This window comes from Lycorma delicatula, chromosome 13, assembly GCF_047948215.1.
Source record: "Lycorma delicatula isolate Av1 chromosome 13, ASM4794821v1, whole genome shotgun sequence".
Lineage (NCBI taxonomy): Eukaryota > Metazoa > Arthropoda > Insecta > Hemiptera > Fulgoridae > Lycorma > Lycorma delicatula.
Genome location: NC_134467.1, coordinates 51,302,526 through 51,329,793, shown reverse-complemented (window position 1 = coordinate 51,329,793; position 27,268 = coordinate 51,302,526). Strand labels below are relative to the sequence as shown.

The window sequence follows — 27,268 nt, the reverse complement described above, 5'->3', positions numbered from 1 at the left end:
TAACAAAAAGGATGTAATCAATGTATAATAAAAAATCTGATGTGGACACTACATGACTTCCTTGTACGCATATTAAATTACATATACACATGATATTAAAATGAAAAGTGCATAAAATTTTATTATAGTAATAACTTCTGATGTTTTTCATATTTATTTATTTTTTTATTGTTATTATTGAATTATTATTTATTGTAAAACATTTTTTACAATCAGAGGTTAATAATTATTAATAAATCAATATATTTTAATTTAAAAAAAAGGAGATGATGAATTCTGATTTGAACCGATGTGCCTTCCCCTTGTAAGATCCAGACATTTCATTAATTAAGATTTCACTTGGCTGTACCTATGAAACCGATGAAAATAAGTACCACTTATGAGTTGAAAGCTCTCAATGAGGGCTTATTACTGCAGTAAAGAAAATGTCCAAATCCAATTTTTTTTTAATTTTGTAGTTTTTTGGACACTTTTGGTCCAGTCGATTGCAATCAAAAGGGGAGGTGGTGCACAACTAGACGTTACAACAGTCCTAAATCCAAAATTTCAACATTCTATGGCTAATTGTTTTTGAGTTATTCAAGATACGTACGGACAGAAGTTGCAAAATTTGTCACGATTACAATACCTTCTTATACTTTGTAAAAAGGAAGTAAAAAGCAATAAAAACAATCTTAAATTTTATAGTCATTATATAAAGAGTAAATAAACATCAGCAAATTTATTTTTGTCTCATGATCGCTTTTAATTCTTCTCCTAAGATTTATTTTCACTTTAATTAAACTGAGAATGTAAAGTTTTCATAATATCTTGGCACTGCAAACTTAAAGATATGTATAAATAGAATGCTGAGAAGCTGTACTTAGTATTATAGCAGGGTTTTGTTTTTTGTAAGAGTCCAATTTGATAATGAATTCAAAATTGAGAAATTTTATTGTAAAAATCCAGAAAATTAAATAAATAACAAAATATTCATATTATTACATTTTCTACTTTTCTTTAACCCGTGATCACCATAATCTGCTTTTATTATTGAATTTGTTCACATAAAAACATGTGTATATAAGAAAACAAATAAAAATAAACAACTATTTTTATTGTTTTTACGAGGCAACTGACAGATAATGTGCTCTTGAAATGTAACAGAAAAGTTAATGTTGCATAAAGTGACAACTTGTAGTTTCATTCTTTATTACTAAGATTCCAAATCTTGTTGACCCATCTCTTCTCATTTTCTGACAACTGTTATTGTTACGGAGACTCAGGTAAGCCAGCTATGTCAATGCATTTAACAAAATGTGGAGCGACTGAATTTTATAACAGCAGAAAAGTGAATGCTAGTGATATTCATCTTCATCTAAAAGGCTGTTTATGATGATGAAAAATGCCTAGGATGGTATACTGGCACTATGGTTTGCCGCAAACAATAAAATTGAAACACAACTTTCTAAAAAAAAAAAGTTCTCTTGAACTTTTTTAATGAAGTTCAATTATTATAATAATGGGAGGAATTCAGAAAGGGGCTAAAAGGACCCCTTTTAGTAAAGCTAACAGCTGTAAACGGAAAAGCTTTTAGTAAAGCTTACAACAATCATCCTTTGTAATGCTGCCTGCTGACACAAGTAAACATTTCTACAGAGTAGAAATGAAAGGGTTTGGTCGATCGTTCTCATGCTCAACTAGAGTCTGGTCCTGCAGGACAAGAGGATAGGAGGATAAATACTCTAGGGAAGATGAGTTGAAATTAGTTCTGTGAGAGAGTTCTAATCAAGGAGTTTTCTAGGCTTGCAGTATAAGCTTTAAAATGAAACCAAGCTTCTCATTCTACCTTAATATATAACAAAGTTATGCTGACCTAACACTACTGCCGCAAATCAAAGTTTGCCAATTTTCAGCAAATCTGAAGGGCTCTAAAAACGAAATGGTTTATGCTAAGAGAAATGAAATTCATTATTTTCACGTAACTCTATCAACAGTTAATTCATAGCAAATTTCAAGAAAATCGTAGTTGATCAGATTGCAGCCACAATGACCCATCTGACTTAGTCTGGATCTTGTATACTGATTATTACCCTTTTCTTCATTTAAAACAATGGCTTGTACGAGGAATTGCAAAACAGAGTAATTAACTGGTTTAATTCACAGATGGGAGAATTTTTCAGTAATGAAATAATGAAGCTGGTAAGCCAATATCAAAAATGTATTGCAGTGAAAGGCGATTATGTAGAAAAATAGTATACATATGTAACTTTATTTTGTTATAATAAAGTTTTTCTATTAGCTTATTTCAATTTTTATATGAAAACGTCCTTACTTAAAAAACATGCCTCTTATAATCTTGCTGCAATTGACACCACATGGAACAAAACCATGAAATTAATTAATTCCAACTGACGTCAACAACTGTAGCAGTTGTTTACATGCAATAAAATTAGAACCAAGGGATCACAAAAAATGTTGCACTGTAATATATCTGTTAGTGACAATCTCGTAAATGAAGCTAAGTGTATAGAAATTCAAATGGCTGTTAGGACAGATAGATAAGACCAACTAGAAGACGGAGACTAATTAGATGCTGTTTTAATTCAATTTGATGACGACACTGTCTGTATTCATGGGAAAAATTCAGACGGCTACATTTTTGATCAGACATGTCGGTGCAACTTTTTGAACTGCTAAAGGATACAGGGGTTGAAGAGAATCAATGAAACTGTTCGACCTTTACCAAAGCTGGTCGAAAAAAAAAAATTGTTCAAATATGTTTAGTTATTATGAAATTATTAGTGAACATTGCCAAAAATTACAAACATAGATTCAGGTTGAACTGACAACATCCTCCTTTTTTTAATACGGTTCATAATTACAGTATTTTATAGATAAAGCCAAATTTTCAAATAAAATATTATAATTTTATGATATATAATTAAATATTTAAGTCCTATAATTTATTCAACTTATAAAAATAAATTAATTTAAAAATAATAAACTTACAGAAGCTGGTACAGTATCTAATTGTCTAGCACCATGGTTTGATACGATAATTGCATCCACGCCAAGATCTGTGGCAATTAGAGCATCTTCTGGTGTTAAAATGCCTTTTAATATTAATGGAAGTTTTGTGATACTAAGAGGAAAAAAAAGTCTATTTAAAATATGCATTCAAAAAGGAAAATTTTAATTTTCATAGCCCTTAACATAAGTTGATTATCAGAACATCCTAAACAATGATGAAAACTAAAGGAAGTATGCAACTAACTTACTACTTTTCCCTTTTTACTTTTTCAATATTTTAATACTTACTTTACTTTTTCGTGTAGACCATCTAGCACAGTTAACTCTGGTTGGTGCAACCCCAGTTTGAAGCCAGTTTAAAGTCACCCACGTTTCCCAGTCCAGGTCATGTCCTGGAGGTGTTGGAGCCCTTTTTGGGAACCATGGAGGGGGCTCGATAGATGTAGAGTTCAAAAATCCCTTTCTCGATTTCAGTCTCGGAGGGGGTGGTTGCTCCATCTGGTACATTGTATGTCGTGTATCGAAAGATTGTCTGAACCGTTCAATGCACTCGGCTTCAGCTCGACGTATTCCAGGTTCCTCCATGCCAGTTGTTCAGCGCTATATCAACCTTTTTGGTGTGTGTTGATCTTTTCCACACAGGACATGCATATTCACCTGTTGAATAGCACAAAGCTCTAGCTGTCGTCGACAGGACGATTGGCTTAGCACCCCATTTACTGCTTCGGAGTTTCCTCAGGAGATTGTTCCTCGTATTTACTTTCAACATAGTGCTTTGACAGTGAGCCCTATATGTAAGTGATCTGTCTAATATAACTCCAAGGTACTTTGGCGCTTCTGAGTGTTCCAGCTGCTGATCATTCCATGTAACATTCAATCGTCTTTTTGCTTCCCTGGTTTTCAGATGGTATGCGCATACAATTGTTTTCGCTGGATTTGGTTTTAAGGAGTTTGTTTTATAATACTCAGTTAAACTGTTTAGGGCTGCGGTAAGTCTCTTCTCAACTTCTGGAAAAGTTTGATCATGAACAGCCAAAGGCAAGGTCGTCTGCATACAGGAAATGCTTGGCCTCGGGGAAGATAGGTTGATCGTTGGTATACAGGTTGAAAAGTAAGGGTGATAGCACACCACCCTGAGGCTGTCCATTCCTCTGGTTTCTCCAGCGACTTTTCTTTCCTTCGAAGCTAACATAAAAATGCCTGTTCTGTAGTAATGATTCTACTATTTTAGCTAGTTGGTGATCCCCTGTTGAAGTATTTTTTGTAGAAGCAGTCTGTGGTTTACTATATTGTAAGCCGCCGATAAGTCGACGTATGTAACGCCTGTGATGAGTTTCTCCTGAAAGGCCTGTTCAATGTGCTCTGTCAGCTTTAAAACTTGACCTGTACAGTTTTTGCCCGGTCTAAACCCAGCTTGTTGAGGAATAAGTATTTGTTCAATAAATGGTTGAATGCGTTCCAGAATCATTCTCTCATAAAGCTTGTACATGTGACTGAGAAGTGATATAGGTCTGTAACTGCTGGGTTCTTCAGGAGCTTTGCCTGGCTTGAGAAGTGCGACCACCTTGGATTTAATAATATTTTAATAAACAGTGTTACAGTGGAATGCCAATTATTGGGATTGACTTTTGCAAGGCTGAATCCAAATCATCAGAAATCCGGATTATTGTAAAATTCAAAATAATTTATCATACTTACTGGACATATCATGCAAACATTTAATGCGCATCACATGATAAAAAAAGATGAAGACATAAAAAAAATGAATTCAGTAAAATTAAAAAGACATCAAAACATATGTAATGTAATAAAAACAGATACAGTAATATATGAAAGAAATCCAATAAGAAGTTTGCCAATAAAAGAATCAGGATTTACAAAAATTATCTGAAAGATAATTAAGTTAATTATCTTCATGTTCTATGAAAAATGTCATTTAAAAAACTTATTGAAGAGGAATTGAGTTAAGTTACTGTACAATTTAAAAATGATCACTTGTTTAATAGATAAAACTTAATGACAGTTAATAACACTGATAAGTATAATTTTTGTTTCCTAACATGCGATACAGATTTTAATTTGCTTTTTGATGCTGAAAATGAATATGAACTCAGAATCTTTCTATCACCCACCATTTTTGAAAAAAATTTAAATTTTATTAAAGGAATTTTTCATTTTTCAACATATAGTTAGCATTTTAAGCTCCTATATTGTATTTTGTTAGCTCATTTTTTATTGTTTAACTTTGTTAATGTTTGTAAGCTATAAACAAACCATTAAATCATATCATAGCCAAATATTATGACATCATATCTAATAATGAAGAGTGAGCCTTCTTCATGGACAAGATTAATCATGTCTGTGCAGGTCACAACATGTAGCTGAAAACACAGCTGTGCTGTTTTATTAAGCACTGGATTTAGAAATAAATTAATTTTGTTCAGTCTTATTGCTGTCCTAAGTTTATTAACAGTGCAGTGTCATAATGCCTCAAAACTGTGTTAATGATGTGGATGCCTTTTGTTATGCATGTGGTGGACTTTACCATAAAATCAAATAGAAAAAACATTACACCTTTAATTAGAAAATCATATCGTTTGTACTTTCAGTGTAAAATTGGTGATCAGGATAAGATGTGGGCTCCTCATATAGTATGCACTAATTGTTCTGAATATTTAAGAGGATGGCTGAAAGGTACACAGAAGGCTTTGCCATTTTGTGTACCTATGGTTTGGCGTGAACCAAAGGATCATGTAACTGACTGTTGATTTTGTTTAACAAGTGTGTCTGGAATTTCTAAAAATCTAAACATACTGTAAAATAACCTTCATTACAATCTACAATCAGGCCTGTACCTCACAGTGAAATTATTCCACTTCTTGAGCCACCTGTGAATGTATGTTTCAAAAGCAGTGATGGAGAATCAGGCAGTACTGAAGAAGACAACAATATCTTCTAACAAGCCAGCATCTTATACAAGGTGAATTAAATGACTCAATTAGAGATTAAAATTTATCAAAAAAATCAAGCTGAACTGTTAGGATCAAGACTGCAAGGTTGGAATTTACTTTAAAAAAATACAAAACTTTCAGCCTTTTGAAGCCGACAAAAAGAACTTTCTCAGTACCTTATTGATGAAAATAATTTGGTTTATTGCATAAGTACTGATGAGTTTATGTTGCAGTTAGGACTAGTTCATAAACCTGAAGACTGGCGCCTTTTCATATATTCATCCAAGTATAGTTTAAAAGTGGTTCTGCCATACAACGGTAACAAATATCCTTCGATACCGATCGCTTATGGTATTAATTTGAAAGAGACATACGATGTGATGAAAGATGTTATTGAAAAAATAAATTATAAAAAACATAGCTGAAACATATGTGGTGATTTGAAAGTTACAGCTATTTTGTTAGGCTATACTAATACATGTGTTTTCTTTGTGAATGGGACAGCCGAGCTAGAGATAAACATTATGTTACCAAAGAGTGGAAGAAACGAGACATCTTAACTCCAAACGGGAAAAATATTATTCATGAGTCCTTAGTTGAACCCAAAAAAATATTTTTACCCCCTCACCACATCAAGGTAGGACTAATGAAAAATTCTGTAAAAGCAATGAAGAAGGATACTCCTGGATTTTTGTACATCAGGCAGAAATTTCCGAATGGAAGTGAATGAAAAATTAAAGAAATGAATATTTGTTGGTTCTCAAATAAGTGAGTCAGTCAAAGATGATGTATTTAACTCAATATTAAATAATGTAGATATTGTAGTTCAGGCTTCATTTAAAGATGTTTGCAAAAATTTTCTTTGCAAACAAAAATCTAACAATTACTATTGTTAATCAACTTCTTACTTCATACAGAGCTATGGGGGATATAATATGTCTTTGAAAATACATTTCCTCCGCTCATATCTGAACTTTTTCCTGGAAAACCACGGAAATGTAAGTGATGAACACAATGAACGTTTCCACTAAGACATTTTGGTGATGGAAAGCCACTATAAATGGAAATGGAATACTAACATGCTAGCCGATTGCTGTTGGATATTAATTTGGGATGTGCCTGAGGCTATTTATAACAGAAAAGCATCAGCAAAATCATTCTAACACAGGTATGGCCATGCAAAATTATAATTTTACAATTTTAACCATATTTTCCCTTAATATTTTTTGAAGTGTAATTTATTTAAAACTAAGGGTGATAGAAAAATTGTATTCACAGATATGTAATGTACGCAAAAAATCAATTCAACAAATTGTATTACACTAAGAGAAACATTAATAAAAAATGTTTTTCCTATCAGTGTAATCAAAACATATCTTTAAGAACAAAATCAATATCTATACTTGCTTTAATGTTGTTTTTTGTTTATGAAATGAAGATCATGTAATCGTTTTAAACAATGAATATTTGTAGAAACACATTTTTTTTCTACAAAAAAAATGGTCCATAATGATAGGCAAACATTTGTGAGCTTTTTCATGACAGCTCTAGATGCAAGTCATAAATCATTGTTTATGCTTAACAATTAATGTGTTTCTATCAATCTTTTCAGAAGTTAATTTATAATTATTTTAACACAGGCCTAAATTTATGATGTTTTGTGCTACATGAATTGCAAAAGAATCAATTAAAAAACCCAGCATAAATAAAGAACGAAAAAGTACATTAAATATAATTAAATATATTATATATATTAAATATAATTTTATATATATATGTAAATATAATTGACTTTGGGCTTTGTCCAAAGCCAGTTTTCTTGAGCTTGAGGCAAATGCAATGAAGGAACTGAAGAACATCACAAAAGAAGCATTCCACGACTGTTTTGTTTGAATGGAATCCATAAGTACATTTCTTAATTTTCTACCTGTAAGTTGGTAGTATAAAACTATTACATAAAACAAATGTGTTTTATAAAACGGTGTATAATTTTAAAAATAAATACAGTAATGCGTGTATAAAAAAATTCATCTGATTTCAAACCGCTTTTTTTTTTAAACAATAATCATCAACCTTGCACTAAATTATTCATGTTTAAATGTGAAATCTTGCATACAATTTACAAATCCTCAATATGACTTCCTCCGGATACATGGCAGATATCTACAAGAAAGTTAAACTTGTCGCAAACTTAAACAATCATGTCTGGTGTTAATGCAGCTGTTGTTGTTATATGGTTTCACAGTTGTCATACGAACTGTAAAATTGCATAATAACCCTCTTGCTGGAAGAAGGATTGTACAAAGACTTTCACAAACCCCAAAAAAAGGAATCACAGGTAGCGACTTAGGTGGCCAGAGATTAAATGCCAAATCATTAAGTCCCTTATGGTTAAGCCATCTTTGTAGAAGCTCACTGTTAGGAAATGCTCAAACTTGCACGTGTAACCTTATCTCAGGAAATGATGCAGAAAACATTAACTTTTGGAGAATTTCTCTCATGCTCGACTATTGCATGTGGCAGATCTGATCTCCAAATCTTTATATTGTGGCGGTTTACTTTTTCAATTAGAAGAAATGTTCTGAACACTAAGTGTGAAGTAAAGTGTCATCTTCCTGATTGTCAAGGATGAATTTAGAAAACTCCATATGTTGTTATCACCTCTGTGGAGGATTCTACCGATTGAATCTTGCATGGTTTGAGTAACATAGTCATAAACCATGCCAATCATTACTAGCAGCTGGCATGAAGAGTGAATTTTTCTGGGTTATATGCAAAACCAAGATGAAACTATATCAGACGTGCTCAATGTTTTTATCCAACTTTTGGATTTCCCTGTACACAGACATCCTGTTTCTTGAAACTGTCAGTACCAAAATCGAATGCTCTAAACAACAGGAGGTGCAGTGCAGAGGTATTGTCAATGAAAGTAGCTCTGCACAGTTGTCACTGATTCACAGTTGTTGAAGCGCAGAACACAGAATGCTTTCTGTTGCAGGATCACTATCTTTATGCAGACTGAAGGGAGCACATCACAATGGAGGCACTTGCTAGAAACCAATTGAAACTTTGGAATTTCTTTTCTTATATACTATATGGTTTGTTTGTTAGCAGTGAACAGTTAAAGCCTTTTGAAATGAGATGAATATTTTTGGTACACCTGTTTATATACATATGTGTATATATACATATACATGCACACACACACACACACACACACACACACACACACACACACACACACACACACACACACATACACACAAGGCAGATTAAGTATAATTTTGATATAAAAAAATAACAAGGAAATATTTTTTTGAAAAAAATTTTAATTCACCTAAAACTTTGGATCTTAATCTACAATTCTACTTAATTTCTGCCTATATTAAGGCACTTGCCTTACTGTGTGATTGGTTTTTGCATTCCCACTTCAAAGAAATTTGCCGTCTGAAAAAAAGATGAATGGTTGTTTAAACATTGTCACTGTTGTTGTGACGCTTCTTTGTGGTAGTCATTGGGCATCAGGTCAGCACTATTTCATAATATGTCTCTCCATTTATCGTTTCACCCAGAGGCAAAAAATCAACAAGAAGGCCCTGTCTATCCCAAAACACAGTGTACATGATTTTCTGGCTGACATTGTTAGCTTAAATTTCACTTTCTTGAGAGATGTTGAACATCTTCTTTCCATTCTGGTGTCTCGTAATGCGAGACACCCATGACTCATTACCAGTAACAATTTGGTTTAAAAACAGATGACTTTTATTGCTGTATCTTGTGAGAAAATTCAAAGCAGTGGCTAAAAGTGTGTTTCTGTGCAAGTCGGTCAGCATTTTTGGTCCAGCATGAGCACAACTTCCAATAATTTAAGCCTATTACTGATACATTTCACAGACACTGTGGAATTAAAGGAAATTCATTTCACAGAGATGAAATCAAATTGTCAAATCTCATGGACGTTTTCATTAACTTTGCACCAGGTCATCGGTAATAACAGATGGTTGCCACTCTGTATCACAATGTGTACACTTTTATGGCTCTCTTTAAATGCCTCAACCCATTTTCTTAGCATTCCAACAGACACAGCATTATCTCTAAACACTTCACTAATCTGTTGATGAATTTTGGTTGCTTTTGTACCTCTTGCATTTAAGAAATAAATTACAGCATGTACTTCACAACTGGTGGCACTATCTACAGTCGTAAGCATTTTAAACATGCGCAGAAAATTGTAAACAAGGACTATCAATGATGTAAAGAGTCTATAGCAAGCCAGTAAATATAGTTAGTTTACATATGTGAAGTGGTGAGACAGCTGCACTGCAACGGATATATACATATATATATATATATCAAAAAGGTACTTTCTTAAAATAAATACCTTATATACACTCATACATATATTTATTATATTTTTCTTGTGTGTTTGAGAGTATATATACACTCACCGCATATATGAGTAAAATTTTAACCAAATCTTCTGCTGAAGTCAATTAAAACAGAAAAAAACACAAACCTACATTTTAAACATCTATACAAGTGTTTTAGGTAATAAAATTATATACATTTAAAATTAAACTACTGTATAAGATGCATTCTTCTGAAAGAAATATACAATCTTACGTTAACCATAAAAAAATCTACAGCACTGCTATAGGCAAGTTTAATCATTAACAGTCTTTTGATGCTTAATAACTTCTTGCAAAAATTACTTGAGTTAAATTACAACTTTTGACAAAATTTTAGTAAATTTAAGTTAGAAACTGTAATAAAAAATTTTTAAATATATCCAGACTGGCAAACTAATTTTTTCTATTTTAGCCCCTGCAACCACAGTAAGGTGATTCTTACTTCAGAGGATGATATGTATGAAAGTAAATGAAATGTACTCTTGCACAATCTCAGGTTGACCATTCCTGAAATGTGTGGTTAATTGAAACCCAATCACCAAAGAACACCTGTATCCACGAGGGTATTCAAATCCATATAAATGTAACTGCCTTTACTAGGATTTGAACCTTAGAATTCTTGACTTTGAAATCAACTGATTTGCGATGATGTGTTCATCACTAGAACCTGTGGGTAAACTAATTAGTTACCATCAGTAGCTAGCTTATATAGTTCTTTGCCAACTTCAACTGACAATGATACAAACTATCTACATTTAGCTTTCTATAAGTAGACTACATATCTTTTCCTCGTGGCTTTATTTACAACTTCAATGTAAATAAGAATAATATAGATTAAGAGAAAAGAAATAACAGAGACTTACTCTTTAAACCATTTAATATCTTTCCAAGATAATGAGTTATCTATAACTCTCTTAATGTAATCAGTTAAACTAGAATTTTCTTTTGTATGATTAATTGTGCTTGATTTTAATCCTTCAAAATTGCCAAGAAAGTAATCAGAAAAAATTAAATATAAACATTTTTTAAATATATAGAAGAAGAACTTTTCCCTACTAGGAAGAAACATTATGTTATGTAGCAACAATCTACTGTTTCAAAATATAAAGGTTGATGTAACATCAATTTACTGCTTTATAATAACTTAACGTTTTACAGATGAAAATTAGTCAAATTTGCTTTTACTGATGTTCTGAGTGATAATATCACTTGCATTTTCCACATATCTATTTATCCATATATATTTTAAGAAAGTGTTTTAATAGGATTTGAAAATTGTTCTTAAGCAATTCAAAAAATGATTTATTATTATGGATTGCTGTTCTGTTCCTAGTTTGAGACAGCTAATGCTGCTCTCTAGTTTCTATTAGCGCTGGCCTGCGAGCCAATTCCTACAATTCATTCAAGTTAAGAATCCCGTCTGGCGCGGTCATGCATTTTCTTCGTCTAATGTGACTGTCACCTTCTTAATGTGACACCTGTCACCTTACTAATTGCTATTCTCCTTTTGATTTCTGTAGTACCTTAAGATCTTCTATTATAAGGCTACCAAGTACATAAATTTCACCACCTGCTCTAGTGCCTCAGTCCCAATTCTTACATTAATATTTTCATCTTTGCCATTTAATACCATATATTTTATTTTCTTTTTATTAATTTTCATCCCTAGATTTTCCCAAGCCTTATTTAGATTGTTAACCATTTCATTTAACTTGTTACACTTTCTGTCAGCACCACCATATCATAAGCAAGTTGTATACATTCTATTCTTTTATCACCTATTGCCACCCTTCTATAACCCTTCAAACAATTGCTGATTTCTTCTTGATAAATATTGAATAGTGTAGGTGACATGCAGCATCCTTGTGGCACTCCCATTCTATTTCTACCTTTTGTGTTGTCTCACTTCCTACTTTTACTTTTATTTTCTGGTTCACATTCAACTCTTTATAAGTCTCCTATCTTTCCAATTGATTCCTTTCTTTTTCAAAATTATCATTAATTTATCCCTATCAAAAGCTTTTTCAAGGTCTACAAATGCGACATATACTTTTCTTCCCTTTTCCATATATCTTTCACCGATAATTCAAAGTAGTCCTACGGCATCCTTAGTTCCAACTCCCCTTCTAAAGCCATATTGTTCTTTTGTAATATTTTCATCCGATTTATTGTACAACCTCCTGTTCAGAATTCTTAGTAAGATTTTTGCTGCATGCAAAATTAGACTAATGATCTAGACTGAAAATAAAATTATTTTACTTTAAAAATAGATTTTTCCAAAAATTCCTTTTATAAAAGAACATTTAAAATAAACTGAAACGATGGGACATTCCGATGTGGATATTTTAAAATTATATAAAAATAAAAAAACTTTAAACCATTACTATAGATATCTTAAAAAACAGGTGAAGCTACATCTTAATATATTCTACATAGTATGTATATAAACTTTTTTTCTTTTAATTCATAGTGCAATGTTTTGTGATAATTTAAAAATAATATATTATTAGAATGATTAAGAAATACAATTCTTTATTTCAGGGTTGACCTGAGCCGTGAGGATCCCTCAGGGCTCAAATCAGCCCGAGTGAATCCTGGAGCCAAATCAGAGGCTCTTCAGGGCCTACTCCATGGCTGCAGAGCTTGCTTTGGCCGTTATTGACATCTACTCAGAGGGGTCCACCCCTCGACTCCTGCAATGTACGTTATTCTCACGGTTGCGAGAATAATACTGATAAATAATTACTCAGGCTTTGAAGAAACCTGAAAAAGAAACTAAATTACAAAAGATAGAATAATAATAACTAAAGTAAACACACCTTTGATGAAGAAAAATTCATAACTTATTTCTTCACCATGGTTGCAGAGATATTACAAGAGCACCCAATTGCGCCTCCCAAAACAGCGCCCCTGGAGTACTCCGTTTGTTACTGGTTGATGGTGACGACTGGTCTAGCCTCCCGCAACTTGCTTGCCAGTCACCACTCTAGCCTCACACGCAACCCCCACAGGAAGCCAATTATTGTTAAACAGAAATTTTTAAAATTTATTTAATATTATTTTACTTAATGTAGATTTAATTCTATTATTTTTGTAGTATTATTCATTCGATCAATTCGAATCATTCAGGTCAAACCCAGTTCATTAATTCAATTCATTAAAGTTTGTGCTTCAACTGACAAATCTGCTCTACTACATATATATATATATATATTTTTTTTTTTTTTCCCCAAGATGAAATATATCTAAATACCTTCTCAGTTATGCCAAGAAACATGGGTAAAAATTTGGTTGGGATTGAGTAAGTAGTTTTTTGTTTATCCTAAACAAACAAAAACCCTCTTCCTCTTTATATAATAGTATAGATTGTGATATAAATCATACATGTGAAATTAGGTTTGTAAAAAAAAAAAAATATGATATAATCAATGAAGATTATTTTTTAATTCTTCTATACCTGTGGCAGGGTATCTATCACATATGGAGAAATTTTTATTCAGTAAAATAAATAAATCTTTATTCTGATCGGAATATAAAAATACATAATGTCGGTTGTCACATCAATATAAGAAAATTTATAAATATAAAAACTAAAAATGTAAAAATAAATAAATAAATACGTTTAAAGGTCATATTACATTTAAAATAATGTTAAGGTAAATACATTAAATATAAAAAATCACTACAAAATAATTCACTATTCAAAAGCTGATATTTTGAGGAGACTGAATACATACATATTGAATGGGATGCAAATAAAACATTTTTAAAAAAAATTAGTACTATTAAAAATTCATGAGCAGAGTAATATTGTTTTTATAAAAGATTATATTTAAATAGATTGGTGGTAAGAATTTTTAAATCATTCAGCAATTTATTGAAAATGGCAAACCAAGTATAAGGCCCTTTCTTTTAAGTACTGTGTTGAGTTACATGAAAAACAATCTGATTTAAAAAAATATGAATATTGTTATTTTTCATTTAATTAAATGACCGTTCTTTCAGCAGAGATTGCAAATTCGTAAACACCTGGATAATTTATATTTAATTTTTTAAATATAGGTCAACACAATTCATACTTGTTAACAATACATATGTATGATCTCACAACCCATTTTTGTACCTTAAAAACTCATTCTGACTTACTGAGGGAGCCTCCACAGATATCATTACACTTTCTATAAGAATATATGTACACATAATAAATGTTTAATAATTATGACAAGCTTAGTGTTTTATTAAGGAGCATTCAGAACAAAACAGTATAGTTTGATTTTGTTACAAATAAAATCAATTTGATCATCATATGATATCTTATCTAATAAAACACGCAGAGGTTTCATTAATGGGAATTCTATCCACACGAATAACAAGATGTGACCTGAAACTGCTTTAATTATTCACACTGTTACATAAAACAATAAATATTATAGCATATTTTATTGTTCAATGGAGATTATATTATACTAATTAATAATTTTATTTGTTTTATACCATTGGTAAATGTTATCAGATTAATCTTAATATATATTATACTACACAATTATGGATAGAGAATGTAATATTTTGATAACAATGCAAGAGAGGCAACTTATCTGATAATAGGCCTTTTTTAAAGAGATATCAAGGTTTTACTTTCAGTGCTACATTTCAAAAGTTGTTAGTTACTAAATATATAATTCACTATAAAAATAATGCTTCGATAACTATTTAAATGTGGTTTAATTATTTAAAAAATGTCAATTATAACAATAGTTTTTCTTCTATGCATTTTTGGATCCATTGCAGTAAGTACATAAATTTTTCAAAAGTTTTGAATCTTTTCCATTAATGGGCATTTAAGAAGGATTTTTAAAAAATTATACGTTATAAAGTTCACTACTACTAATAACATCAATAATACTAAATAATACTTTATTACTAATGAAAAGAAACTTTATCTTTATTAAGTTGCTAGTTAATTTATCTTTTACGTTTTAGAACAATTTTTCTTTTTATAGCTTCATCTTCATAGAGCTATTTCTTATTACAATAGGAATACATATATATATATATATATATATATATATATATATATATATATGTAGAGGGTGATTCCAAATTGCACAGAAATATCTTGGGAGATGATTCTATAACTAAAAATAAGAAAAAAGTTTCATAAGGTCAGTAAATGGTTCGTTATTGAATTTCGGCTTGTGCAACATTTAGCTAGCAGTGAAATTAAACTGTATTTAAATTCTTGGGGTATAATGCAAGGGATAAATTTGGTGCTTCCTTATGGTTTTTTTAATCTAAGAAATTGAAAAAATGTGGTCCCAGAACAATATCTCATTTAGGTTTTAAGAAAAACTGAGTAAAACATGAAAACATTTTGTCAAAAAAAAAACACTTTTTTAGGTTTGGAATAAAATAACATTGTTAATTTACCGATAAACAAATAAAAATTTCTAGTTAACTTTGCGGAGAATTTAATTTTGAGAAAATTAATATAAATAATGTCTATTGAAATTAAACACAAATTTGAGAAGTTCAACTTTAATTAGAAACAAAACACTCAAACTAGAATGAAAAAGTGATACTATTTTAATTAGAACACTTTACATACTAATGCTAACAATTACAAAAATAAATTTGAAAGGTATCCATCTAAAACATGTTAACTTTTTATATTTCAATAGGTTGGCAGTAGTTTAACAATTACGTTTGGTGTCTAGGATCAGGATAAAATATTCATTTTGTTATTAAAATAAACATTTTGTTATTAAAATAACAGCATGTTTATGCTGTTATTGTTGGGGTCAGTCTTTCACAATGAGTGTTACCATAAATTTGTTTTCATTTGGAGAGCTGTTGAGATGTTGGACGCGGTAAAGTAAATAAAAATGGATTTGGCTGCTGTGCATGAATACCGGGAAAAATTCCTCCTTCGCATTAAATTAAGTTAAAAATCTGCATTTCTTTAAGATGATATTCTCATGGTCCTCAGATTTAATCGCTCGCAATTCTTCCCACTTTACTTGAAGACAACATTAGTGTTGTTCTACAGATTCAGCTGCCCGCAATGTGCTAGCTTGGATACGCTTAACTTGTCACACTGATCTTCAGATCCATTAACTTACGATGTGCAAGTGTGTGGTTGCATTCCTTGAAAACTGAATATTCTGGAATTTGTAGAATGATATATAATTTTCAAAAATTTATACAATGTTGCCGATTGTTCCAACGTATGAAGCTGAAAATACCAAAGTAGCTAGAGAGCTTGCAAGAATCAATTGTGGTTTTGATCTGCAAGTTAATTGGAAAAACGAAAGGGAATGGAACATAGTTGCTGGCTTCCTTAGATTTTTAGCCCTGCAGAGGATGGCTGAGGTTAGCTGCTGTCATAGATGCATAGAGAGAATAGCAACCCAGGGGGGAGATTGGCTAGGGGTCTGGCCCGGTATTTACTTCACCATAATAGGTATTTTGGCATCGAGTCTCGGTTAGCTTGAATATTTGCTATTAGTATGAAAATGGATGTGTGGAAAACTCTGCGATGGAGCTGTTGTGTGGGAGGGTTTAGGCATTGATCTCATTTCTGAAGGTGGTCCAGAGAACACAGAGACAGGTTATGTTTTAATTTGAGGTTTATTAAACTTGTGAATCTCTTTTTTGATTTTTAAGTAACTCAAGAGGACTTTCAGTAAATTGAATTGTAGGGCAAAATTGTCGTGATCAACATTTGTTTTGTAGGTATTAAGATATTATTTTTGGTGTTTAAAGACTCAATCAAGTAATGATTCGAGTTTTAGAGTCTAACTGAAGTTTGATATAGGAAGAGTTTTTGTGTGAAACCTTCAGTGTTAGAGGAAGGCATGGGGATCATGCTTCTGCGAATTGGTTAATTTGATAATTGGGGGTTGTTTGTTATAGTAGGTGGTCGTGGTTGGAAAAGGCCATATAAAGGCGATAGCAACTTATGTAAATACACTGATGGAAATGTCTGCCAAGGAATTTGCATTGGTGGCATCCTGACAGAGGCCAAACTGATGACAGTGGGTGTTATCAAGTTTAGAGGGTCTAAAAGGAGACCTCTGGGAAAGCTCATCAGGGCTAGAATCAGAAGGGGTGGTGTGGTGATCAGAATCATCACAAGGCAGATGTCAGGATGATTGTTACAAAAGGCAATAATGTTAAAAATATTAAAGAATGATTTAGAATGCTCCAAAACATTCTAGAATCTTACAAGAAGTTCTAAAAACTTTCAAAGTTTATTAAGTGTTAAAAAATATTGTAGAATATTCCCAAATGTTCCAAAATTCTAATATTTTATAATGTTTTAAGGTTCTCACTCCTCACCCCTCCTGCAGAGATTATGATAAGGATATCTAACACTCACAATATTTTTGTTCACTTAGTAAGTAATAATTGGCCCTAGTTTTGTTGAAATCAGAAATATAAAAATAAATTTCTTAACAGTACTATTACTATGGGCAATACATGGATTCGTTTCATTGATAATGAGATAAAATAAGAGTCCTACCAGTGGATACACACTCATACCCAGCAAACAAACCCCAAAAATTTATCGGTATTATGTTTGGGTATTAATGGAATTTTTTTTGGCAGAATTTATGTACAACAATGAACACAGACATTTATGGTGAAAGTTAACAAAATTTAGGAGAACAATAAAGAAAAAATGGTGAGGGATGCTAATAAAAAATTGTGTTTTTTAGGTGCAATATATGACTTCACAATGTCACTGGAACAAAGGGTGTACTAAATGAGTTTAGATGGCAATTTTTTACCACCTAAATTGGATACCATCAGATTTCCCCAGATGTTTTGGCACCATCTGATTTTCCTCTGTTCATAAAATTGAAGAAATTGTTCGCCTACTCAACACTCAAGAAAGGACATGACCAACTCATAGATGGAGTAAATCAATAGATGGGTACTTTGGCAGCATCGTTCTCTGAAATGGGTACAAACAAGTGTGTCATAATATGACAAGTGTTTAAATTTGGACGGGAACTATGTCAAGAAGTAATATAAAGTTTGTATACAACTTTTGAATAAGTAGAATGGACTTAGGACAGCAAAATGAGCAAAAAAGTTCATATCAACATAAGTCCTATTTTGTTTTGTTTTCCTTTTGGATGCTATTTTGTGATTTTCAGCAAAAAAATTATTTCTCAGGAATGAGTAAACATAGTTTAATTAAATTTGACAAATCTAAAACTTTGAATTTTGTTCTACAAAATAAAAAAAAAATTTCAAAATGTTACCTTCAAAATTTCAAAGTGATGGCCCTCTTAATTTTTTAATCTTCAATATCTTTGTAATTATTTGTTTGATAAAATTTTTACTTATTACAAAATTTATTAAGCATTTAATTTTGAACAAAATGCCACCTTATTTATTAAAAGTCTTTTGAGAAACAATTGAGTTATTGCAGACAATTAACCAGCAGTACGCTTGTGCACCATAATGCAAGGTAATAATTTTTATTAATTTACTATTATTATTTATTATTAATATTTTTATTAAATTTAGTGGAAAATAAAAACAGGCAAAAAGTCAGCTTGCATTACAGTGTGAAAGCATGCTGCCGAATTAACTGTCTGCAATAAAATTAAAAAAAAAAAAAAAAATTTATTTGTTTATTTGTTTTACAGAAAGCACAGATTAGACACGTTAACTTTGGGAGTAGTTTCTATAATCATGTAATGAAATCAGCTGCTTTTGTTGATAAAACTCTGCTGATCAAAGAATTTTTCAGTTCTTCTTCTCAAAACTTAATAATCACTTCACCACGTTTCAATGGAAAAAGTACAAATATGAACATGATTAAACGATTTTGTGAAATACCAGTGGACATAAGAACAGGAAAAGTGATAAATTTTAATATTAGTGACAATTTTAGAATTTTCTCAAAAAACAATTTACTGATATATAGAGATAAGGAGTTTTTTAACAAATATTTTGGAAAATATCCAGTAATTTATATAGATTTTAAAGACCTTTGGGTCCGTGATTTCAACAATTTTTTTCATACTTTTATACACATTATATCTTTAGCGTTTGAAAATCATAACTATTTATTGAATCTTAATTTAACAACACTTGATACTCAAACATTCAATAATTACTATGCTAAAATGATTCATCGAAATTCAACTGAACAAGATGCTTTAGATAGTATAACATTTTTATCAAAGATTTTATATACAAATTTAAAAAAAAAAGTAATAATATTAATAGACGACTTTGATGAACCAATAAATCAAGCCGTCATAGAATCTTATACAAAAGATATAGATAAAGTAATAAAATTTATTCAAAGATTTATTTTTAATTTGTTAGAATCAAACTGTTACATAGAAAAAGCACTTATAAACGCTTGTGTTAGCTTAGTTCGAGTTTTAATGAACGATTCAAATCGTTTGAAATTCATACCATTTTTGAGAGATTCTAAATTTTCAAAATTCTATGGATTTACTACAAAAGAAGTTCAAACACTACTTAAAAACTTTGACATGTCGGATAAATTCGATGAATTAAAAAGTTGGTTTGAAGGATATTATATAGAAAACAGTTTGACTAAAATTTATAACACGTTTTCAGTATTAAATTATTTAGCAGAAAAAAAATTATATAATTACTGGATTCAATCCGGTCACATACCAAATATAGAAAAAATATTTTTGATTAAAGACATTAGACGAAAACTTGATGAAATATTCACCAATAATTCAACGGAAATATCATTTATTGAAAAAATAAACATACAACATGTAATTAAAATGAATAAAATCATAAACTGCATCGAGTATGAATTGAACAATAAGGATGTCAATTTATTTTTTCAGTTTATGACAGAACACGGCTACTTTAATATCATTTCTATAAAATTTAATAACGTGTTTAATATAAGAATTCCTAATAAAGAAATTGAACAAGAAATCAAGAGAGCATATCAATCACTAGTTGAATCTTAAAACAGAAAAAGTTAACTTTGGCCAGAAAAAAATTAAATTATCATTAAATTACTGAATTCTTAACAAAAAATGTATTCATAGAATTAAAATTAAACAACCAATGTACAGTTTTACTTAGAAAAAAAAACATAGATAATTATTTATTTTTGAAGTTGATACATTGAAAAGAAGAAGAAACAAAAATTTAGTTCACTGAGAAAAAAAACAGGAAAATTAAGGCTGAAATGTACAGCATTATTTTTTAATTTTATAAGGTTTTTAAAATATATTTTATTTAGTATTTTTCATTTTATTTCAACTTAAAATTTAGGCAGTCTTTTATTTTTAAATAAAAAATAAAGAAAAACATTCACAAGATAATGAAGCTTGTTAAATTTGAATATGAAATGGAAATTTTGTAGCATATGAAAAATACTGTGCCTGACGGGATTCAAATCCAGACCCTCTTGATGAAAGGCTAAGAAGCTATCACTTCACCATGATCACCAAATTACATAACTACTATCTGTACATGTGCTAATGTTGTCTGAAAAGACTATTTTGTTACTTCAAATTTTCCAACTAATTTCCTTTTTAATTTTATAAATAAAAATACTTTGAATATCTTAATTTTAATGCTAGACAACATTACATCATTATGTTAATGATACAACAATCAAATTATATATAATTATAAAATATAATTTTATAATTATAATATTTTATTTTGTAATTAATATATATGTATTAAAAAAAAACTTCAATTGATATTATGTGGATACAAATTACTACTAGACTATAACAGAAACTTTGAATACAAAATAAAAAATGGAATCATTGAAAATGATGTACTTTGTGGTAAATCTTGCACATGGGAACAATTTTTAAAGCAAATAAGTTGGCAACCCTGATGTGTAGGCAGGAATCTATATGGCTGTGAACTTGCATACCAAATGATATTTCAATAACAATGGAACAGTGGACTGCTGTACACCGTGAATTCATAAAAGAAAGATATTTTAAAAATACTGATTTTAGTTGTGATAACACACTGATAATCCATTGGCATTTCAATATTCCACATCATGTTGCCATTTCTAGCCGTGATGATACGATAAAGTTGTGGATAAAAAATTTCCAAATTACTGCTTCTGTAATGAAAAACAAACCACCTGGCCCTGTTCACTCCAAACATTAACAAACGCAATGTCGACGTTAAGACATGATATGTCAGCGCTGAAGGCACTGATGAGGAATCCTCAATGATGAACCAGAAAGAACATTGCAGCCCTTTGTTTATTCCACAGCACTGTGAGATGAATTCTACAAACGGATTTGAACTTTCACCTGCATAAAACGACGGTGGTGGAAAATTTAAGTGAATGTGACAAAGCAAATTGAATGACAGTTTCTGCAAATTTTATTAACTTGTTTATGATGAGACGATGATGAAACAGCTGATGAATGATGAAGCATATTTTTATTTATTGGGCAAAAAAATTTTTTTTTTCCCGATCTGATATGAATCCTAAGCGATTTCACATGCATCCTTTTCACACTCCACATGTTAACAGTTTGGTGGTAAATTTTTAAAAATCATAAGCCCTTATTTCTTCGAAGAAGAAGGACACGTGTGACAAGTCAATTCTGATCGGTACACAATGATGTAACAAGATTTTCTTATCTCCCAAATCATTTCATCGCGGGATTGATCCCATCATGAGTTCTGGCAGGATGAAGCAACAGCCCGCACTAGCAGAGCATTTGTGGTGGTTGTTCAATAGATTTTTCAGGCAAAACAATTTCAAAAGAGGACATGTCATATGGATGGCACATTTTCCAGACTTGCCAGTGTACAATTCTTTTCTCTCAGGGAATCTAAAGTCTAGTCTCCAGCAATAAACCTAATAATAATTACAAATTTAAAGAAGAAATCAGAGCAATCCAGAAAACATGGTGCAAACAGCGATGCAAAATGTGTGGGACACACTACAGCAGTGTAAAAAGATGGAGAAGGACATTTTTCTAATATGAAGTTAAGCCAATAAATGACATTATATTTGCAGTAATTACATTAAAACAGGTCAAGTTCCTGTGAGTGAAAAAAATTAAGCAAGATCACCATTGGATATAATTTACCTTACAGTAAATCAAAATTTTAATCACAAATCATGGAAATAAATAACTGAATATTTGTAATAGAATATAAATTGTGTTAGTTCCTGCAAATTTACTATTCCACTAGATAAATAAAGTAACTGCTCCAGCATTTTCCTTGAAGGATCACGGAAAACCAGGGAAAAAACGTTTGATTGAACATCACTGCAAAAATCAGAAAGATATTACAAAAAAAATGAGCGGTTACATATAAAAATGAAGTAGTAATGATGTAACTATGTGAAAAAATAATAAATAAAATGAAACTGGTAAGTGACAAAATTATAATCTTAAAAGTATCACGAGTGATACATCGAGTACATATTTATGTAAATGTTAAATAAATATGTAAAAAAGTTCTTGTTTGTGTAACTAGTATTTCTTAAATCTCAACAAAAGATTGTTTCTGTTAATTTTAAATCAATTTATCAGACCATCTTTTAAATCGTTAGATTATTTATTAAAAATAGTAATGCCATCTTATATAAGTCAAAAAATTATGCTGCATATTTCAAAAGCAGTTACGTTGTCTGATTTGATAGCAGATAATTTTATTTTATACAAATAATACATTTTTCTTTTGACAAACATTTTATTTTGTAAATATAAATGCACAAAAAAAATTTAATTTTTAATTTACTAAAAATTAGTTTACAAGAATCGCATTTGATCATACTAAACAAAGATCACTTTTGAACATTAGAAGCTTGCTGTAATCTTTTCAAGTGGAACTGCACCGATATAGTATTATATCTTAGATGACAGTATATTTAGGCATAATAAATATTTAACAATTCTGCCAAGCTTAGTGACTGAGTAAAGACAGTTCGCAGTGAAACAATGCAGTGTGATGTTACAAACGGAATCAATTTGGTCATACCATAAAAATTTTAATAAGGTACTAAAAAATTTTTGTACTACAGAAAACAAAAATTATCTAATACAAATACAATAATTAGCAACATAACATATATGTAAGAGGTTTTTTTCTTATGTTTTTAACAACATATAAATCTAATTAGCTAAAATCCACTGAATAAATATTTTTGAACTGCCATTACAGAATTTTCTAGTTCTATTAAGCTGAAACACTTCTGGCTTTATTGCTTCTGACTAGGAATAAAGCCCATTACATGGAAAAATATATCAGGTTTTAGAAATTGTTATTGACCAAGTGTTTGCAGGATGATACACTGGTCTATAATTTTGGCTTATTTTATGTATTTTTTGACACCGATTCCAAGTACAACCAAAAATTTATCCTACGGGCTTAATTTAATTTATAATTGTCATTTGTTTAAAAAATATTGTTTAACAATTGATTTTCTTTATTAAGACTAAAGACTTTTTAAATTAATATAAATAATCTGAACGTTTGAAGCATATATTTATAAATAATGAACTGTTTAATGAAGGTTTTTAAAAATGGCTCAGGATGGAATAATTTGGATGAGCGACCAGTGTGATTAATATGGTGCTGTATCGCAGAATGATATCAATACCCAAGCCTTAATTATGACTCACTTAGTCTAAGAAAAATAAATTTATTGCAGTAAGATTCAATTTTTAACATTTATGAATTACATCATAATCGATATAGTCATTTCAATCACTAATTTCACTGTAGAATAACCCTGAAAAGTTATGTTCTGTTTTTCATGTGAATATCATCACAAGTTTGATCTTTTGTTTATACCTATTTTTTCTGATACAGAGATGCATCAGTTTTGTTGAACTTCATACATATTGTTTTTTTGTATCATTAATAATTTGTATAAAAATTCCTCACAGCTGTATAACCATCCTAACAATTTTTTCTTCCTTCACAATGGAAATGAGAAACAATCAATTTCTTTTGTTTATGCAGCATAAATGGAGACGTACTTTAATATGAAACTTTTACTGATGATACAATATGAAATGTATTCTTGGCCACTTTATTAGGACTGCAGCTCGGTTATATAAGTATTGTTTTATGGGACAGTAAAATCATGAAAAACCAATAAATTTAGAAAAAGACCAAAGAGAGAAGCACTCATAGCTAAGCAGAAAAGTATTATTTAACAAGCTCTTCTGAATCCAAAGAAAATTATCTTCCACAGTTTCATGAAAATTTTTTGCCAAAGAAAAAGATCAAGTTTCTTAAATTTTAAATAGTAATTTTACAAGGATCAGCGAGGCAAACATCAAAGAAGGAATATTTGTTCAACTACAGAAACGTACGCTAATGAAGGATTTGAACTTTGAGAGGAGTTTGAATGAATCTGAGAAAGCAGCACGAGTATAATTTCAAAATATTGTTAAATCATTCCTGAGCAGAAAGAAGGCTGAGAAATATGCAGAATTTGTGAGCAAACTTCTTGAAAACTTTAAAAACTGGGATGCGATATGTATCTAAAAAAAGTTGACAACATATCTTACAATAAGCCACATTTTATATCACAAGGTGAGTTAAATGATTGGGCTAGGAATTTACATTTATCATAAAATCAAGCTGAACTGTTAGGATCAAGACTGCAAGGTTGGAATTTACTTTAAATAAATACAAAAATTTCAGGCTTTTGAAGCCGACAAAGAGAACTTTCTCAGTACCTTATTGATGAAAATAATTTGGTTTATTGCATAAGTATTGATGAGTTTATGTTGCACTTAGGACAAGTTCATAAACCTGAGGACTGGCGCCTTTTCAAATATTCGTCCAAGTATAGTTTAAAGTATAGTTTAAAAATGTTCAGCATTTTAAAAAAATTAGGGTTCAAATACAGAGATAGAAGAACAATTGCTAACATGTACAGGAACCAAACAGCAACAGTAACAATTGAAGAACATAAGAAAGAAGCCGTAATAAGAAAGGGAGTCTGACAAGGATGTTCCCTATCTCCGTTACTTTTTAATCTTTATATGGAACTAGCAGTTAATGATGTTAAAGAACAATTTAGATTCGGAGTAACAGTAAAAGGTGAAAAGATAAAGATGCTACGATTTGTTGATGATATAGTAATTCTAGCCGAGAGTAAAAAGGATTTAGAAGAAACAATGAACGGCATAGATGAAGTCCTACGCAAGAACTATTGCATGAAAATAAACAAGAACAAAACAAAAGTAATGAACTGTAGTAGAAATAACAAAGATGGACCACTGAATGTGAAAATAGGAGGAGAAAAGATTATGGAGGTAGAAGAATTTTGTTATTTGGGAAGTAGAATTACTAAAGATGGATGAAGCAGGAGCGATATAAAATGCTGAATAGCACAAGATAAACGAGCCTTCAGTAAGAAATATAATTTGTTTACATCAAAAATTAATTTAAATGTCAGGAAAAGATTTTTGAAAGTGTATGTTTGGAGTGTCGCTTTATATGGAAGTGAAACTTGGACAAACGGAGTATCTGAGAAGAAAAGATTAGAAGCTTTTGAAATGTGGTGCTATAGGAGAATGTTAAAAATCAGATGGGTGGATAAAGTGACAAATGAAGAGGTATTGCGGCAAATAGATGAAGAAAGAAGCGTTTGGAAAAATATAGTTAAAAGAAGAGACAGACTTATAGGCCACATACTAAGGCATCCTGGAATAGTCGCTTTAATAATGGAAGGACAGGTAGAAGGAAAAAATTGTGTAGGCAGGCTAAGTTTGGAATATGTAAAACAAATTGTTAGGGACGTAGGATGTAGAGGGTATACTAAAATGAAACGACTAGCACTAGATAGGGAATCTTGGAGAGCTGCATCAAACCAGTCAAATGACTGAAGACAAAAAAAAAAATAAATAAAAAAATAAAAAAGTAGTTTAAAGGTGGTTCTACTATGCAACGGTAACAAATATCCTTCGCTACCAATCGTTTATGGTATTAATTTGAAAGAGACATACGATGTGATGAAAGACAGTCTTGAAAAAATAAATTATAAAAACATAGCTGGAACATATGTGGTGATTTGAAAGTTATATATATTTTGTTAGGCATGCAGTTAGGCTATACTAAGTACATATGTTTTCTTTGCGAATGGGACAGCCGAGCTAGGGATAAACTTATGTTATCAAAGAGTGGAAGAAACGTGACAACTTAACTCCAAATGGGAAAAATATTATTCATGAGCCCTTAGTTTAACCCAAAAAAAAATGTTTACCCCCTCTCCACATCAAGGTAGGACTAATGAAAAATTTTGTAAAAGCAATGAAGATGGATAGTCCTGGATTTTTGTACATCAGGCAGAAATTTCCGAATGTATGTGAAGGAAAAATTAAAGAAGGGATATTTGTTGGTCCCCTCAAATAAGAGAGTCGGTCAAAGATGATGTATTTAACTCAATGTTAAATTATGTAGATATTGTAGTTCAGGCTTCATTTAAAGGTGTTTGCACAACTTTTCTCAGCAAACAAAAATCTGACAATTACCACGATATTGTTAATCAACTTCTTACTTTATACAGAGCTATGGAATATATAAAAAATAATTCACAATTCAGAAGGTGTTAATGAAAATTACTTAAGCACATATTTTGTGTTTACGTTAAACAGGTTGTAAAATATTTAGTTTTTAAAAATAATTGTTAAGTATTATTTAATAATTCAACAGAATAACATTCATCAACAGATAATTGAGATGGGATTTCATTGCTTTCAGTTAATGTTTTTATAGCACTGTAAATTTAATTGTTTTTTAGTAGTATAATTTATTACATAATTTTGTCTTGTTGGCATATACAATGTTTGATGGTCTGTCAGCCCTATAAATTAATTAAAAACTCAATGTCAATCAATATAAAGTGTTTAGTTGTCA

The 27,268-nt window shown here is 30.6% G+C and overlaps 1 pseudogene; it reads right to left on the bottom strand.

Moving 5' to 3' along the window:
- Nucleotides 1–27,268, bottom strand: part of LOC142333604 (uncharacterized) — a 53,482-nt pseudogene that overhangs the window by 12,284 nt on the left and 13,930 nt on the right.